Source organism: Myxine glutinosa, chromosome 2, assembly GCF_964187855.1.
Source record: "Myxine glutinosa chromosome 2, kmMyxGlut1.1, whole genome shotgun sequence".
NCBI classification, from domain to species: Eukaryota; Metazoa; Chordata; class Myxini; order Myxiniformes; family Myxinidae; genus Myxine; species Myxine glutinosa.
In genome coordinates this window covers 29,354,061-29,372,396 of record NC_136262.1, presented here as the reverse complement: position 1 = coordinate 29,372,396, position 18,336 = coordinate 29,354,061, and the positions used below count along the sequence as shown (strand labels likewise).

The 18,336-nt window shown below is 49.1% G+C and overlaps 1 protein-coding gene across 2 annotated transcripts in view; it reads left to right on the top strand.

Annotated features, from left to right (window-relative positions):
* The first annotated feature begins 1,507 nt into the window (after positions 1-1,507).
* Positions 1,508-18,336, top strand: part of LOC137422725 (gap junction beta-2 protein-like) — a 40,047-nt gene continuing 23,218 nt past the window's right edge. Inside the window, exon 1 of one of the 2 annotated variants that reach the window (XM_078773051.1) lies at positions 1,508-1,586. The gene's annotated coding sequence lies outside the window, so the exon portion shown is untranslated. Of the gene's footprint in view, positions 1,587-13,099; positions 13,199-18,336 lie in introns of those variants that run through there. The other variant, XM_078773052.1, reaches the window with a different exon arrangement.

Here is an 18,336-nt window from a genome sequence, read left to right as displayed (position 1 = left end):
TCACTCTCTCACTCTGTCCCTCTCTCTCAAATGCCCCCATTCTCACATTCTCTCTCTCACATTCTCTCTCTCACATTCTCACTCTCTCACTCCCTCACTCTCACTCCCTCACTCTCACTGCCTCACTCTCACTCCCTCACTCTCACTCCCTCACTCTCACTCCCTCACTCCCTCTCTCTCACTCCCTCACTCCCTCTCTCTCACTCCCTCACCCTCACTCTCTAAAACATTTCTCTCTCTCTTTGTTTCTCTCTCTCATTCCCTCTCTCTCACTCCCTCACTCACTCTCCCTTACTCTCAAACATTTTCCTCGCTCTCTCTCTCTCTCTCTCTCTCTCTGTCCCTCTCTCTCTCTCTGCCCCTCTCTCCCTCACTCTCCCTCACCCTCTTTCACCCACTCCTCCTCTTCCCCTCTCTCTCTCTCTCTCTCTCTCTCTCTCTCTCTCTCTCTCGCTCTCGCTCTCGACTTCAATGATCATTCCTTCACCCAAATATATACCTGGAAGGATCCTTTTCTCCTTTTGTGTGCATCCTGTGGCTGCTGGTTCCATCATTGCTGAGAGTGTGGCAGTGTCGCTGATGGGTCAGAGCAGAAATTTGGAATTTGTACAGGGTCTTTCCAAAGGACACCGTGGGATCTTTAACGTCCACCAACTAATGCCGGCAGATGGGATGCCCACTTTAACGTCCTTTCGAGGAATGGCACACACATTGATGAATCCCCTACCTGTGAAAAACCGGGATTCGAATCCCGGCTCAGCAATTTAGAGGTGAGTATGCCTACCTCTCAGCCATTCCTGCCAGCCACGGGAAGGACTACATAATATTATATGGTTAGGTTTTATCCCAATATATTATATCTTAAAACGGATGAAGTGGGAAGTCGCCCAGCCCACCACTTAGTATTGCCTCGGGGCCCATTCTGGCTCTAGACGGCCCTGAGGGTAAGAATGACGAAGTACATTACATGCAAGACTCCACCCTTCACAACAATTTGAGGGGTGGGGGGAAGTGCAGCTGGGTGAGGGTTGAATTACAAAGATGACATGTTAACTCTTGGCAAGACCCAAAGAAGTGCGAATGAGAACATGTCAAATGTCCAAACAACACTCGCAGATCATGACCGGTTCCATTCAATTCCAATCAATACCAAACATTCCTGCCTTGGTCTCTGTACCCCTCGATCCCCTTTGCTTCTCAGCAGCTCTCCAATTATATCAAAAACCCATCAACCATCCTCCCAGGAACACTAGCCTACTTCGACATCCAGAAAACAATGGCGTATGGAATACTTAGCCATGATGTGAGTGCATTAACATTCCTTCATTGCATTCTTTACAAATTCTAAAACCGTTTCCTGACAACGACGTCCAGCAGCAGACTGTGTGCGCTCCATGTTACTGGAATGAGTCTGGCATGAATGTCCGTGAATCACAACAGCCAAACCGTTGCGATGGGAGGGGCTACGTATAGCAGGCACAAACAAGTGTCTGAGATAACTGGGTGTGGATTCAAGAATGTCGGGCTTGGCGATAAATTTGTAAACTTTTCACCACTTGCAAACAGCAGCTGAACATCGGCACAAGGTATTGATAAATTAACCTTTCACTTTGCTTGTTCATGATGTATGAACTATAAGATGACATTGTTATGTATGTGATAAAGTAGGTGAATCAATACATTTACATGTGCTGTTTAAAAAGTTGCTGGAAGGAGATGCTCACAATAAGTCCAAGAAACACCAACTTTATTAATCTAATTTATTTCTTTATTTAAACACCGTATATACTATATAATTATTATCGAATATTTATTTAAATACTATATAGTATTGTCACGTTTGTGGTGGGTAGGGATACCTTAGAGCCAGGTAGAGTGTATAGATTAGTGTGCTCCGACTGTCGTGAAGAAGAAGAACCATCTCGATGTACCATAAGTAGGGAATTTGTGTAGACCGGACTGTTGTGTAAGCTTGTATATTCGTCCTCATCAGAGGACTAGGGCTTGTTAATTAGCGAGGGATTCTGGGTAAATTAATCCCCTGTGTGTCGTTACCTCTGTAATCAATTCCTTTGTTCCTTAAGACACTGCACTTGACACCTAGCCAGAATCCCGCATTTAAACACACGAATTAATAAAAACTAACTGGAAGGAAGCACTACCGCTGATTACCCCCAACTTGGTAAGAGGACACAGGACAGGCAGGCCGCACGTCCCAAAGAGCAGTGATTGGTCCAAGGTTTGATTGACAGAAAGGATGAGCAAGAAGAGACTAGCTGATTGGTGAATCAGGACAGATGACGTCAGAGCCATGGGTACAAAATAGTCGGAGCGGTGGACATCTTCAAATAGGCTTCAAATCATGGAATGGCCAGCACAGTCTCCAGACTTAAATCCCATCGAGCTGGTTTGGGATGAACTGGACAGAAGGGTGAAAGCAAAGCAACCTGCAAGCGCAACACATTTGTGGGAACTTCTGCAACAGTGTTGGCAAGAACTTCCCGAACAATATTTGATTTCCATTGTAGAAAGAATGCCACGAGTGTGTTCGGCGGTTATGTCTGCAAAAGGTGGCTACTTTGCTGAGTCAAAAATTTAAATTAAATTTTGTTAAACAAAATGATTCTATGCTTTTTAAAATTTATCTCCAATTGTTTATTTGTTCTATGCTTAATTTCAGAGTACATTGAGACATTAAACTGCGTAAATTTCAATAAAAACTGGAAAAATTGAGGTGTTCTAAAACTTTTGACCGTTAGTGTACATGCAATAAACAAGCTGTGAAAAATATTTTAAGGTTACTTATTGACTGTTCCTCGTATGTATGTATGTATATATATATATATATATATATATATATATGCGGTATAATTAAGAATTATTTTTTGCATTCTTTGGGCAAATGCGAATATCTCGTTCTGAGAGCTTTTGGGACATCCTGGATGAAGATTTGGACAAAGTTGTCCCTTGGAGAGACTAATAATTAGCTAGTTGGCACTGCAGAAAGGTGTAAACTTTTGAAAAAGTTCAATATTCTGCAGTATATATTTAACAAAAGGAATCGCTTTCAAATTCGAATTTTTAAAAGTAGGATCAAAAATCTCATCTTTCCCCGAAAGTAATCATCGTCATATTAGTATCGTACCAAATGCCCATTATCGGGCGCAGTGACATTTGGAGTGTGTTCTATCACCAAGAACCTTGAAGAGTGCTCGCCAAGTGGCTTAAGCACTCAATCAAGCACTCAAACGACACTGTTGATAAGGAACGGCACGCTTGGCAAGCGGCTTGCTAAAGGGACACGCCCTATAATCCTCGATGATTAAACCAAAAACCTATAATCCTATAATCAAATAACCTATAATCCACCTATAATCCTCGATGATTGGAATTACTAAATAGTTTATCAAGGGATAAAATATAATTTGAATCTTCAGTCATTTTTTTATGTTGTAAATCTAAGAAACTTATTTGTTACTATTTGTTACTCCGCTACATAAGGTGGACTGAGGTTATGTTTTTCACCCTTGTCTGTCTGTCTGTCTGTGAGCACGATATCTCAAGAAGTTGTCGACGGATTTGTACGAAACCTGGTGGACAGGTTGGGTGTGTGAAAATGACGAATTGATTAGATTTTGGTGAAGATCCGGATCCGAATACTAGAATTTTAAAAGTGATTCTTCACCATTGAGAGATAGGGTAAAACCGATATATAACAGGATATCTCAAAAAGTTGTGGACCACTTATGGCGAAATTTGGTGTATCAGTTGGGTGTGACAAGAACAATCCGGTTAGATATGGTTCCGGTGAGGATCCAGATCCGGCCTATCAGAGGGATACAAAACGTAAACACCAAACCCCACACCAATCCGTCCTCCATCCAAATTTGCAGTTTTCCCTCTCGAGCGTTTCCTTCTGTGTCCATCTTGTCCACCCCACGCACTCCACCCTGCCCCACCATTCGTCCCCACACCCATTGTTTGTCCAAGTCTCCTTCTATCTTTGCTTTCAACTCGGCTGTTGGTGTTTCCCCCCTCTCTCTACTGTTCCTCGTGCGTCCTGTTTTTGTCTGTGATGTCCTGATCTATTCGTTGTGCTCGGCTATTGCATGAGCCTCGACGATGTGTACAAGAAAAATCTGGCCTATCACTATCAGTGGGATACAAAACGTAAACTGTTCAGCCTGGCAGAGCTGGTATGCTCTCTAGCGAGTGCTGTTATAGTTACCCTCACCATAGGAGAGGGTATTTATTACCTCCGTCACCAAAGGTGGATGGAGGTTATGTTTTCACCCCTGTCTGTCCGTTTGTCTGTCTGTCCGTTTGTGAACAAAATATCTCAAAACTTTGTGGACGGATTTGGACGACATTTGGCAGAGAGATAGTGTATGTGACAAGGACGAAATGATTAGATTTTGGTGAAGATTCGGATCCGGCGACTAGAATTTTTAAAATGATTCTTCACCATTGGGAGATAGAGCCAAAAACGATACATAGCGGGATATCTCAAAAAGTTGTGGACGGATTTGGACTAAACGTGGTGGACTGGTTTGGTGTCTGACAAGGACAAATAGATTCGATTTTGGTGAAGATCTGAATATGGATTCGGATATGAGAATTGTTTCATTACCTTCACCACCAAAAGTTGATGGAGGTTATGTTTTCACCCCTGTCTGTTTGTCTGTTTGTTTGTGAACAAAATATCTCAAAAAGTTGTGGACGGATTCGGACGAAATTTGACAGAGACGTAGCGTATGTGTCAAAGACAAAATGATTCGATTTTGGTGAAGATCTGGATTCGGATCCGGCTACTAGAATTTTAAAAATGATTCTTCACCATTGGGAGATTGGGCCAAAAACTATACATTGTGGGATATCTCAAAAGGTTGTGGACGGATTTGGACGAAACTTGGTGGACTGGTTTGGTGTCTGACAAGGACAAACAGATTCGATTTTGGTGAAGATCTGAATATGGATTCGGATATGAGAATTGTTTCATTACTTTCACCACCAAAAGTTGATGGAGGTTATGTTTTCACCCCTGTCTGTTTGTCTGTTTGTTTGTGAACAAAATATCTCAAAAAGTTGTGGACGGATTCGGACGAAATTTGACAGAGACGTAGCGTATGTGTCAAAGACAAAATGCTTCGATTTTGGTGAAGATCTGGATTCAGATCCGGCTACTAGAATTTTTAAAGTGATTCTTCACCATTGGGAGATCGGGCCAAAAACGTTACATAGCAGGATATCTCAAAAAGTTGTGGACGGATTTGTACGAAACTTGTTGGACAACTTGTGTGTGTGACAAGGGAGAATCGATTCAATTTTGAGATCCGGATCCAGCTAGTAGAATTTTTAAAGTGATTCTTCACCATTGAGTGATATGGCCAACCAGGCGGAGGTATGCTCTCTACTGAGTGCAGTCTGAGTTGGACTTGGGTCCGGTTTGTTTGTGTTTGTCTGTCCGTTTGTTTGTCTGCACAGAACCTGAGTATGCTTTTCTCAGCAACTGTTGGTCCGATTGACACGAAATTTTCACCAAAGGAGCACCACCCTCTGTATATATATATATTTAATTATAATTATGACGTCATAGGTCACGCGGGCGCCATCTTAAGAAAAAACAAAAAAATTTGCACCTCTATATCTCCGAAACCACTCCATGGGAAATTTTTTTTAAACATGGCTCATTGTCAAGTACTCCCCATGGGGAACAACATATATTCATAATGATGTCATCAATGCCTTCAATATGACATCACAATTAGACAAGTAGAAACTCTTCTTCTGATTAGTTTAAAATTTATTGAACGTGATCTACGCTGTAACGCTGTATTACATCAGTGTGTGGAACCGGAAGTGCTTGCTCACGTTTTGGAGTATGAAGGTGGAGTTCCGGCCAGGGGGCCAGGCGGTGTGTGTACGGGGTCGTCGACATGAACCTGATTCCGGGTGCTGCAATAAATGATTGTTCTCTTTGACATCGCTTCGTGATCTAGTCTACATCAGAACCTTACATACGCAAACATTGTGTGGGAGAATTCAATTGGTGACATCATCGGTCACGTGGTTCAGCAGCCATATTGGATTGAACATAAATCTACGTCGTCAATGAACCGCACAAATGCAGCAACTAATGAACACCACACAAACACGTCCTGGCGAAGGCCTGCAATCTCCGATTGCCCTTTCTTGTTACAACTTGCAAAATGGCGGTCACGATTACAGAGCAAACAGTCATTCTATATACCACCATGTCCACGTACATAAAACCAAACACTAATATGAAAATACACATTGCGTAGAGTGAGAGCTTCGTCGACAATAGTCAGTCGATCGAGTACGCAGCCCTCGCAAAATAAGGATCGCTTTTTATATTGTTTAGTTGAGAGATGTGAGCTACGTGGTGGTGTCGACTCTAAAGGTAGTTAAAGTGTATTCAGGATTGTTTCCTGTCATTGCGTAACGGAAATCAAGCCTTAATTTGAAGAAAGCCGGAAGTAGAAAAATAAAACGGAAATACGTCACGTTCTTCGTGTGGCCTTCGTTTAACGCTTGAGAGATCGGCCAGCAAAGCAAGATCGCGTGAGCAAGATGGCGGATCATGGAAGGGACATTTGAAATGACAACATGAAATTTTGTTCCCAAGGGAATGGGGCATGACAGTGAAATTTTGAATGGATTTACATATACATGCAATTGCCATAGAGGTTTGCTTACGAAGCTCTCTACTAGTACCGACTGCAAAGCCGCAATGAGCCGGCGAAGCCAAAACCTCTTGCCACTATTTTACCCATCACTATGGCATCAGTAGGTTAGGTAGTTGGTAGGTGTAGTAGGTACCGTACCTGGTAAGACTTGGTAAAAGAGAAGAGCAGACAGTCCTCCCCAATGGCAATACCTACATACAATAAATGTCACAAGAAGCTTAAGGAGGTAACTATACGATGTGCTAGCTTAAGGCCTATTTTAAGAAATTTAAACTGGGCTTAACATACGTTTTCACAGTGAGTGTGTAGTCTTCTAACTTCAGTCGCTGTCAGGCGCCAGGGCTGGTTCTCTGACCCTCCGGGCACGGCAGCTTCCTCCACCAGAAGACGTTAGCTTGCAGTGATTAATTAGGTGAATTCCGTCTCAACTTCGGATATTTCCGGCCGTGAAAAACTATCTGTATTTCTAAACTAAATATGTAAACCGCTTATACCATATTTCTGGCCGTGAAAAACTATCCCATACGGCCGCGAGATTTCTAAAAAATAATTCTTCGTCAATGTTAGAATATTTGACGCCGTTTTCACCCTCCGAAACGCGTAATAATATTTTTTCAAATGCTCGAATCTCATTGGTTCTGGTGTTTGATGACGACTTTCGTTGAAGATCACGAGGTTGGTCTTAACGTATTTTAATTACTAATTAGAGGTTTCATTAGATTGTGAATCAAAGAACGACGGGTGAAACAAACTCCTATTGAACTTTTTCGCAATTGTTTTATGCAAACTTCCGCATCCGGTCGATGGCGGCCACCATTGAGTGATTTCATTTTAGAAATATTTTTGCAAATGCTCGACTCTCATTGGGTCCGGTGTTTGGTGACTCGTTTTGTTGAAGATAACCAGGCCCGTGCGGGCCGATGTTGGTCTTAAATTATTTTATTAATACATTGGAGATGCATAAGATTGTGAATTAAACAATGACGGGTGAAAGAAACTCCTAATGAACGTTTTAAATTTGTTATGCATACTTCCACATCCGCAAGATGGCTGCCTCCACTGCGCTTCGGATTCTCGAGCCAAGGCATAATCAGGTTTTCAACATAATACGTACTCGTTTATTGACAACACCGGCTTCGCCGGCTATTAATTCATTTTATTGTAGCGGTTGCCGCTGAACATACACAATCGCCTTACACCTGCCGAGGACGCAACCACGGAGCGATCGCTGTGCCGGGCTCGCCCAGACCGCCCGGAGACGCTCAGTCTCGCCTTTCCCGGGCATGCCCGGACTCGCCTTTCCCAGGCTCGCCCGGCCCGTCCGGCGACACCCAGTCTCGCCGTTCCCGGGCATGTCCAGGCACGCCCGGCCCATCCGGCGACACCCAGTCTCGCCGTTCCCGGGCATGTCCAGACTCACCCAGGTCTCCCGGACACGCCCAGCCGCGCCTTTTAAGGGCAAACGCTCCGGCATGAGATATTCGAGTGCTTGTATATAATGCTGCCTGATAAACGGGCTTTTCAGTTTACCCGAGTTGATTTGATGGAATAAAGAAACTCGGACGAATTCCAGCTTTTTGTCGCGTCCATTCTTTCGATTCGAGTTGGAGCACAGCTCCTTCATTGGTGACCTACCGACATGGACACGGCAGTTGCCCTCAAACTGCCTACCTTCTGGGAGGCTCACGTGGCGGTTTGGTTCACCCAGGCGGACTCCCAGTTCGCCCTGCGAGGCATCACCGCTGACGACACCCGCTTCCATCATGTGGTAGCAGCACTCGGCTCAGCCACCGCGGCCCGCGCCCTCAGCCCCCTCCAGCACCCGCCAGCCGCTGACAAGTACGGCGCGATCAAGAAGCTCCTCCTCGACGCTTTCGCCCTCTCATCGGCGGAACGCGCACGGCGCCTGCTCGAAATGCCCGAGCTCGGCGACACGCGCCCGTCCGAGCGAATGGATTACATGCTCTCGTTGCTCGGGGAGCATGCCCCGGATTTTCTTTTTCAAGAGCTGTTCCTCCATCAGCTGCCTAGCCAGGCACGCTTCGCCCTGGCAAGCACGCAGATCACGGATCCCCGCGCCCTCGCCAGGGAAGCCGACAAGATCTCCTCGGCAGGCCAACGCATCGGGGCAGCGACCTGGAGCCCGCCGCCGTCCGAAGCAACGCCCATGGCGCCTGAGCACCCGGCACGGTCGGCAGCCGAACTGCCGGCGCAATTGGCGGCCGCTACGCCGCGCCGACCGCCTCCAACACGACGACCGGGGCCTCCACCTGACCAGGCGTGGTGTTACTACCATGCCAGGTTCGGACAAAAGGCCCGGACATGCCGACCCCCGTGCACTTTCGGCAAGTTGGGAAACGGCCGGGCCGGCGTTCATTACCAGCCATGAGCGCCGGCCACACGGGCAACTTACTTTTTATCAGGGACAAAGCGTCCGGACGGCGCTTCCTGTGTGACACTGGTGCCAACTGAGCGTCATACCCGCCTCCGATCAGGACAGGCAGTCCGCGGTTTGCGGCCCCTCCCTGGTGGCGGCCAACAGATCGGCCATCCGCACCTTCAGCCCACGCAACGTCACCCTCTGCTTCGGCAGCAAGCGCTTTCATTGGACTTTTGTGACCGCAAGCGTGCCCATGGCTCTGCTGGGCACCGACCTCCTCTGCGCACACGGGCTGCTGGTTGACGTCAAATGGCGTCGCCTCGTCAACGCCGAGACCTTCAGCTCCCTGGCATGCATGTTGAGCAGCTCCGTGCCGACCGAGCTAGCATGCGCCCTCCCGGCGGCGAACGAGTTTGCTCGACTGCTCGCGGAGTTCCCGGCCCTCACGCGGCCGACGTTTTCGGCCGTCACGATACGACATGGTATCGAGCACCACATACCAACCACGGGCCCGCCGGTCTACGCCAGAGCCCGCCGCCTCGACCCAGCCAAGCTCGCCATGGCCAAAGCCGAGTTCGATGCTTTGGAACACCTCGGCATCGTGCGGCGCTCCGATAGCGCGTGGGCTTCGCCACTACACATCGTACCGAAGCCGGGGGGCGGCTGGCGCCCATGTGGCGACTACCGCCGCCTTAACGACGTTACCACACCCGACAGGTATCCGATCCCGCACATTCAAGACTTCTCCGCCCGTTTGGCAGGACGGGTCATTTTTTCGAAGATCGATTTGATACGGGGATACCACCAGATACCTGTGAGGCCGGCCGACGTCCCAAAAACGGCCGTCATCACGCCGTTCGGCTTATTCGAATTCCTTTGAATGCCATTTGGCCTCAAGAACGCCGCTCAGGCGTTCCAGCGCTTGATGGGCGGCGTGCTGTGCAACCTGCCGTTCCCCTTCGTCTACCTGGACGACATCCTCGTCGCCAGCGCGTCCCGGGCCGAGCACCTCCTCCACCTCCGAACACTGTTCGGGCGCCTCAGCCAGCATGGCCTAATCGTCAACCCGGCCAAATGCCACTTCGGCACGACGGCCGTTGATTTTTTGGGCCACCACATCACCAAGAACGAGGCCGTGCCGCTGCCTACCAAGGTCGAGGCCATCACCGCGTTTCTGTGTCCCCGCTCAATCAAGGCCCTGCAGGAGTTCCTCGGAATGGTGAATTTCTATCACCGCTTCATGCCCCGCGCTGCTCAGCTCATGCGGCCCCTCTACGAAGCCCTCCGGGGCAAGCCGGCCAAACACGACGTCGTCTGGTCCGCAGCCATGGACGCGGCATTTACAAGCTCAAAGCGGGCCCTCGCCGACGCAACACTGCTCGCTCACCCGGTGCTCAACGCTCCCATCGCCCTCACCACGGATGCCTCCGACTACGCGATGGGCGCCGTACATGAGCAATGGTTGAATGGGGTTTGGCAGCCACTCGCTTTTTTCAGCCGGCAACTCCGGCCGAACGAGCTCAAATATAGCACGTTTGACCGCGAGCTCCTCGGTCTACACCTGGCCGTTCGCCATTTCCGCCACTTCCTGGAGGGCCGACCCTTCATGGCTTTCGTCGACCACAAGCCGTTGGTTTACGCAATGGCCAAAGTCACGGAGCCGTGGTCGGCCCGCCAGCAGCGCCACCTCTCCGCCGTGTCGGAGTTTACCACGGACATCCGGCACGTCACCGGCAAAGACAACGCCGTGGCCGACTGTCTTTCTCGGGCCAGCGCGAACGCGGTCCACCTCGGCGTGGACTTCGCGCTTTTGGCGGCTGACCAGACCACCGACACCACGGTGCAAGCCCTCTGGGCGGCGGACACGGGCCTCCGCCTGGCCGACGTCCCCTTCGCGGACACTGTCCTGCTCTGCGACGTCTCCCAAGGCCAGCCTCGCCCCATCGTGCCCGTTACCTGGCAACGCCGCATCTTCGCCTCCCTCCACGGCCTTTCCCACCCGGGCCGGAAAGCTTCCCAGAAGCTGGTGTCGGCGCGATTCGTCTGGCACGGCCTTCGACGGGATGTCCGCGATTGGACCAGCACCTGCACGGCCTGCCAACAGGCCAAGGTCCACCGACACACCCAGGCCCCGCTGGCACCTTTCACAGTGCCTGAACGGCATTTCGACCACGTCAACGTGGACCTGGTGGGCCCCCTCCCCCCATCATGGGGTTTCACACACCTGCTCACCATGGTGTACAGGACCACCAGGTGGCCGGAGGCTGTTCCCCTCGTCTCCACCACCACCGCTGACGTGGCGCAGGCTTTCATCGCCACCTGGGTCGCCCGTTTCGGTGCACCGGCGGACATCTCTTCGGACCGCGGGCCGCAGTTCACCTCCGAGCTGTGGGGCGCGGTCGCCCGCAACCTGGGGGTCAGGCTCCACCGTACCACGGCCTACCACCCCCAAGCCAATGGGTTGTGCGAGCGGTTCCACCGTTCCAAGAAGGCCGCGCTCATGGCCGGCCTTCAGGACGGCGGCTGGACCGACCGGCTACCGTGGGTCCTTTTGGGCCTCCGCACGGCCCCCAAGGAGGACCTCCGGGCGTCCACCGCCGAGCTGGTCTACGGCCAGCCGCTATGCATCCCGGGCGAATTCGTGCCCGACGCTACCAGTCCCTGGTCCGCAGCTCGCCAGCGCTCGGACCTCCAGGAGACCGCCCGACGGTTTGCCCCCGTGCCAACATCCCACCACGGTGACCCCCAGTCCTACGTCCCCCCAGCGCTTCGCACAGCGGAGTCCGTTTTTGTGCGCCATGACGCACACTGGGGGCCACTCAGGCCGCCGTACGACGGACCCTTCCGGGTCCTGTGACGGGACGACAAGTCCTTCGTCATCGACGTCAGCGGCAGGTTGGACCGGATTTCGGTGGACTGCCTCAAGCCGGCGCACGTGGTCATCGACCAACCACCTCAGTTGGCCCTTCCTCCGCGGCGAGGCCGCCCCCCATCCACGGTGCCTCCCGCTCGACCACCCACCCCCACACCGGACCCCCCCCCCCCCACGACCCTCCAGGGGTCGCTTTGGCCAGGTCATCAGGACCCCCCTTAAATTGACCCTGCCGGTGCAAGTCGATTCTGGGGGGGCGTGTGTAGCGGTTGCCGCTGAACATACACAATCGCCTTACACCTGCCGAGGACGCAACCACGGAGCGATCGCTGTGCCGGGCTCGCCCAGACCGCCCGGAGACGCTCAGTCTCGCCTTTCCCGGGCATGCCCGGACTCGCCTTTCCCAGGCTCGCCCGGCCCGTCCGGCGACACCCAGTCTCGCCGTTCCCGGGCATGTCCAGGCACGCCCGGCCCGTCCGTCGACACCCAGTCTCGCCGTTCCCGGGCATGTCCAGACTCGCCCAGGTCTCCCGGACACGCCCAGTCGCGCCTTTTAAGGGCAAACGCTCCGGCATGAGATATTCGAGTGCTTGTATATAATGCTGCCCGATAAACGGGCTTTTCAGAGTACCCGAGTTGATTTGATGGAATAAAGAAACTCGGACGAATTCCAGCTTTTTGTCGCGTCCATTCTTTCGATTCGAGTTGGAGCACAGCTCCTTCATTATTATTATTGGCTTTTAAAAAATCACCATTTTAATCATCAACTTGCGTTGTGCTGCAGCTTGTACTGCATTGCAAAGAAAACCGTTATTATTGCTTTGGCTTATTTCATTGTCCATTTGTGATCATCGACCTATCAACCGATAAATCATTCGACAGTCGAGACTGCCTTTCTCTCAAGAGGGCATATAACCCTCCTGAATTCCACTTAATAGGTCACAAAGACCTTTCGGACATCCTGTGCTTTTCACACTGTCTGGCACCCAGCCATGCCTGCTGTTAGCTCTCAACAAATGAAAATCATACACGGACAGCGCATCCCTCTCGCTGCCATTTGTCTTCCATTCTCTGGATTGTCAGAATCAATCAGGGGAACGCTGGTGCTGAATCTGATCTAACCTAAAATAAGGGAGTCTGCAGCCCAGTTAGAAATTGTGACGTCATTTCGTCCCAACGTCATCGGGTGTCTCCCAACAGAAGGCACGGGTTCTATTTTCTCCTCGTCATAAACAGGTTAGCTGCCTTACTGTGTGCTCTTCCATCTCTTCTATATTCCTATGCCTTACTGTGTGCTCTTCCATCTCTTCTATATTCCTATGCCTTACTGTGTGCTCTACCATCTCTTCTATATTCCTATGACTTACTGTGTGCTCTTCCATCTCTTCTATATTCCTATGCCTTACTGTGTGCTCTACCATCCCTTCTATATTCCTATGCCTTACTGTGTGCTCTACCATCTCTTCTATCTATGCCTTACTGTGTGCTCTACCATCTCTTCTATCTATGCCTTACTGTGTGCTCTACCATCTCTTCTATCTATGCCTTACTGTGTGCTCTACCATCTCTTCTATATTCCTAGGCCTTACTGTGTGCTCTACCATCTCTTCGATGGCACAATAGCCTGGAGGCATGGATACTCTATGTAACTTCGGTTTGAATCCTGACCGAGCTTTAAACTGTCATGCTGGTGTTTCACAGGCAGGGCGAGGCATCCATTTGTGTTCCATCCACCGTATGGACGTTGAAGGGCTTCTCATCTGGTATCATCAATTGGTGGATGTTAAAGGTGCCCTTTGTAAAGAGTAGGCGAGCTATAGCCAACACCCTGAACAAATTAGAAATTTCTGCTCCAACATCCATCATTAGCCATCAAATTATGCTACTCACAGCTATGTGCAAGAAGATCGAAGACTCACTCCATTTTTAGTAGGTCATAGGTTAGAAGATCGAAGACTCACTCCATTTTTAGTAGTTCATAGGTGGACATTGTCTATCAGCAAGCTTGCACTTTGCACATCTTTATTAAGGTGGTAGCATGGAAGAATGTACAGTGCCTTCAGAAAGTATTCACACCCCTTGACTTTTTTCACATTTTGTTATGTTACAGACTGAATTTAAAATGGATAAAATTGAGATTTTTTTCATTGATCTACACATAATACTCCATAATGTCAGTGGAATATTTTTTTTAGAAATTTTTACAAATTAACTAAAAATGGAAAGCTGAAATATCAAATTTACATAAGTATTCAGCCCCCTGAGTCAATACTTCATAGAAGCGCCTTTGGCAGATATTACAACATTGAGTCTTCTTGGGTATGTCTGTATCAGCTTTGCACGTCTGAATTTGGGGAGTTTCTCCCATTCTTCATTGCAGATTTTCTCAAACTCTGTCAAGTTGGATGGGGATCGTCGGGGAACAGCAATCTTCAAGTCTTTCCACAGATTCTCAATGGGATTCAGATCTGGGCTTTGGCTGGGCCACTCAAGGACTTTCACGTTCTTGTTTTGAAGCCATTCTTCACGGAAGGGACGATGTTAGATGGGCAATGAGCTTTGCTTCCAGGCCAAAGAGTTTAATTTTTGTCTCAGCAGACCACAGAATCTTTTGCCTCATGCTCTCAATCTTTCATGTGCCTTTTTGCAAACTCCATGCAACCTGTCATGTGCCTTTTTCTCAGGAGTGGCTTCCGTCTGGCCACTCTCCCATAAAGCCTAGATTTGTGAAGTGCTGCAGAGACTTGTTCTTCCGACAGATTCCTTCATCTCAGCCAAGGGACTTTGTAGTCTGTCAGTGGTTATTGGGTTCTTGGTCACCTCTCTGACCAAGGTCATACTTGCCAGGTTGCTCAGTTTGGTCGGACGGCCTTCTAGGAAGTCTTCGTAGTTAGATATTCTTTCCATTTCCTAACGATTGAGCTCACTGTGCTCTTGGGCGCTGTCTCAACAATGGATGGAGGTCCTCAATGCCAAACAGGAAATTAGAGCTGTCTCCCTCGACATATCACGTGCCTTCGATACGGTCTGGCACCCCGCTCTGCTCACCAAACTCTACTCCTTTGGTATCCATGGAAATCTCCACGCATGGCTGGCGGACTTCCTCTCTCGTCGTAGTCAACGTGTGGCCATGAATGGGTTTCTCTCATCTCCTCCTCCTGTTCAGGCTGGAGTTCCCCAAGGCAGTGTTCTGGGCCCTGTGCTTTTTCTGGTCTTCATCAATGATCTCTCTGACTCTCTTGAAAATCCTCTCTATCTCTTTGCTGATGACTCCACTCTCTGCCGCTCCATTCCTCATCCCTCAGATTGGCAGTCTGCAGCCTCCTCACTCTCTGCAGACCTGGACAAAATCACAGACTGGGCAAACAAGTGGAACATGTCTTTCAATCCTGACAAATCTCACACTCTTACGATGTCTCTCCGAAAAGACCAATTGGACAACCCTCCCATCTACTTTCTGAATAATCCTCTCCAAGAAGTTCTGTCACTCAAGCTTTTGGGTCTCACTATCTGCCATGATCTTTCCTGGGAAAACCACATTTCCAAGCTGGCCTCCGAAGCCAGTCGCCGACTGAGCATCCTCCGTCGTGCGAAGTCCTTCCTTGGCACACCTGAGCTCCCCACCACATACAAGGCTTTCATCCGCAGCTCAATGGAATACTGCTCTCCCCTCTGGGCTGGTGCTCCTGCCTCACACCTAGCTCGTCTTCACGCTGTTGAAACCAAAGCGTTCAGAAGCATTGGAATCTCCCGCGATGATGCTATCTCCGAGGGCCTTTCACTTACTCACCGCAGGCAGGTTGGTGGTCTTTCCGTCTTCTACCGACTCCTCTCCGGCCTTGCTCCCCCAGCTCTCTCTGGGCTCTGTCCCCCAAATATTCCTACAGGTCACACAAGATCTGCCTGCAACCCTCTTATGGTTAAACTGCCAAAATCAAGACTCTCTGCTCACCTTCACTCCTTCATTCCTCTTTTCTCCCGCCTCTGGAACAAACTCCCTCACTCTTTTCAATCCCACTTCTCCCTCCAGGTCTTTAAAACGGCTGTTCACCACCATCTCTTATCTTCCCCAATCCAAAACCTTGATCTTTTCTACCCCCGCTAATTTCACCCCAAATCCACTTTTTTTGAGGTGACTTTTGTCTTCTTTCCTGGAAGTCCTTGGTGTCCTTGCGTTTTATACCTATCCTGCCTCCCCCCAGGCCCTCTCCCTCCCACACATCTCCCGATGTCCCTGCTCTCAAATGTTGTGTTCGTGTGCTTCCTCCCCTTCTCTCCCCAGCTTGTCGACCGCTCCCCTTTTTATATACTTTGTTTGCTTGTTTGTTTGATTTGTTTCTTTGATAAATGTTAGTTTTCACGAGCCTCGACTCTGTATACAAAAAAAAAAAAAAAAAACTCTTGGGAACCCTTCCCCAGATCTTTGCCTCCTCACAATTCTATCTCGGAGTTCTACAGACAGTTTCTTGGACTTCATGGTAGAGTTTCTGCTCTGACATGCACTGTCAACTGTGGGACCTTATATAGAAAGGTGTGTTTCTTTCTCAATCATGTCCAATCAATTGAATTGGCCACAGGTGGACTCCAATCAAGTTGTAGAAACATCTCAAGGATAGCCAAAGGAAAATGGATACGCCTGAGCTCAATTTGTCATAGCAAAGGGGTTGACTACTTTTTGACTCAAGACATTTCAGCTTTTCATTTTTAATTATCTTGTAAAGAATTTAAAAAAAAAAAAAATTCACCGACATTATGCAGTATTATGTGTAGATCTATGACAAAAATCTCAATTTAATTCATTTTCAATTCAGGCTGCAACACACAAAATGTGAAAAAAGTCAAGGGGTGTGAATACTTTCTGAAGGTACTGTAACCATCTCCTCCAGTGACAGGAGAGGTCGTGCAAGTTTTCTTTATTCTCTGTCTGAGTAAACATAGCTCTATGTATTTAAACGTGCAGAGCCACTGGCAGGGGGGGGGGGGGGGGGGGGACATTATAGTCTACGTTTGATTCTCGAACAGACTATAAACTGGTGAAATAATGCCTCGCAGGCAGGGTGTTGCCCCGTCCTTCGAAACCCAACTTCGAAGTGAAGGGAAATCTTAACGCCACAGCATACAATGACATTCTAGACGATTTTGTGCTTCCAACTTTGTGGCAACAGTTTGGGGAAGGCCCTTTCCTGTTTCAGCATGTGTTACGGATTCTGCACTTATTATTATTATTATTGTGGGTTCTAAGTATTATGGGTATTGTTATTCAAAGGAAATGGTTATTGTGGTTAAAAGGTTAAAAGCGCTCATGGTAAAAATGAGACAGGAAATCGGATCGTGACCCGGAAGAGAAAAAGAGCGAAGAAGAAGAAGTCGTGAGGAGTGAAAGGCATTCTGAAAAAGCTCCGTACCTAGCCTTGTCGAGCGTAAATGGCGAGTGAACTTTCAGTCCTTGAAAGGAATCTCGGGCCATCGGTGTTATTGCTGGAGTTGTGGAAAAACCTGCGGAGCCAGGTACAAGGGTGAAATTCCGGAGAATCTTCGCCTCAAGGCCGCGGCTCGAGTGAGAGCCGTCCACCATTTCGTCCCGTGCGCTACCTTCATCGGAAAAGGTTTTTGTCGTGTCGGTTGGGCTTATCCACCGGTGGTTTGCCGGGGACGGCTGTGCAATAAAGCGGCGTCGGAAGATTGCCCTGCGGTTCGCTGATTGAACGGCAAATGTGTACGCGCGCATCTTTGGAGATTTCCCTTTCTACCATGAGTACTGGGTGTTGGACCACGTGACTTCTGTGTCGCTGCGACCGTCTATGCCTCGGTTGCTCTTGATAGGATATTGTTCCAACGATCGCCGGAGCGCATCAACTTCGCCTCGGAGGGTTATAGAGACATTGAGGAGGGCTCGGTTCCATTTCCTGGGAGTGCCGTGAGTTTGGGGTTACGTGACCAGATAAGGTGGTACCATCTTAAGATTTGATTGTAAGGTTGATTGCCCCCATTGTTGTATGGTTCTTTTTGTGTGCTTTTAATATAATATTTGTTCATTGACAACCAAGGGTGTGGTTTCCTTATTGATTTGGGTTGTTTCCTTTGATGGTTTCATGGATGGTTTCATTAGTGATTGATTGCGACACGGAATAACATATATATCTTTCTGCCGGGGTTCCTCTCGGGGTTCGGAGGTTACCGAGACCAGGAGATTGCAGAGGACCCCGTAACACATGACCGCCCCCGTGCACAAAGCGAGGTCCATACAGAAATGGTTTGTTGAGATCGGTGTAGAAGAACTTGACTGGCCTGCACAGAGCCATGACCTCAACCCCATCGAACACCTTTGGGATGAATTGGAATCCCGACTGTGAGCCAGGCCTAACCGCCAAACA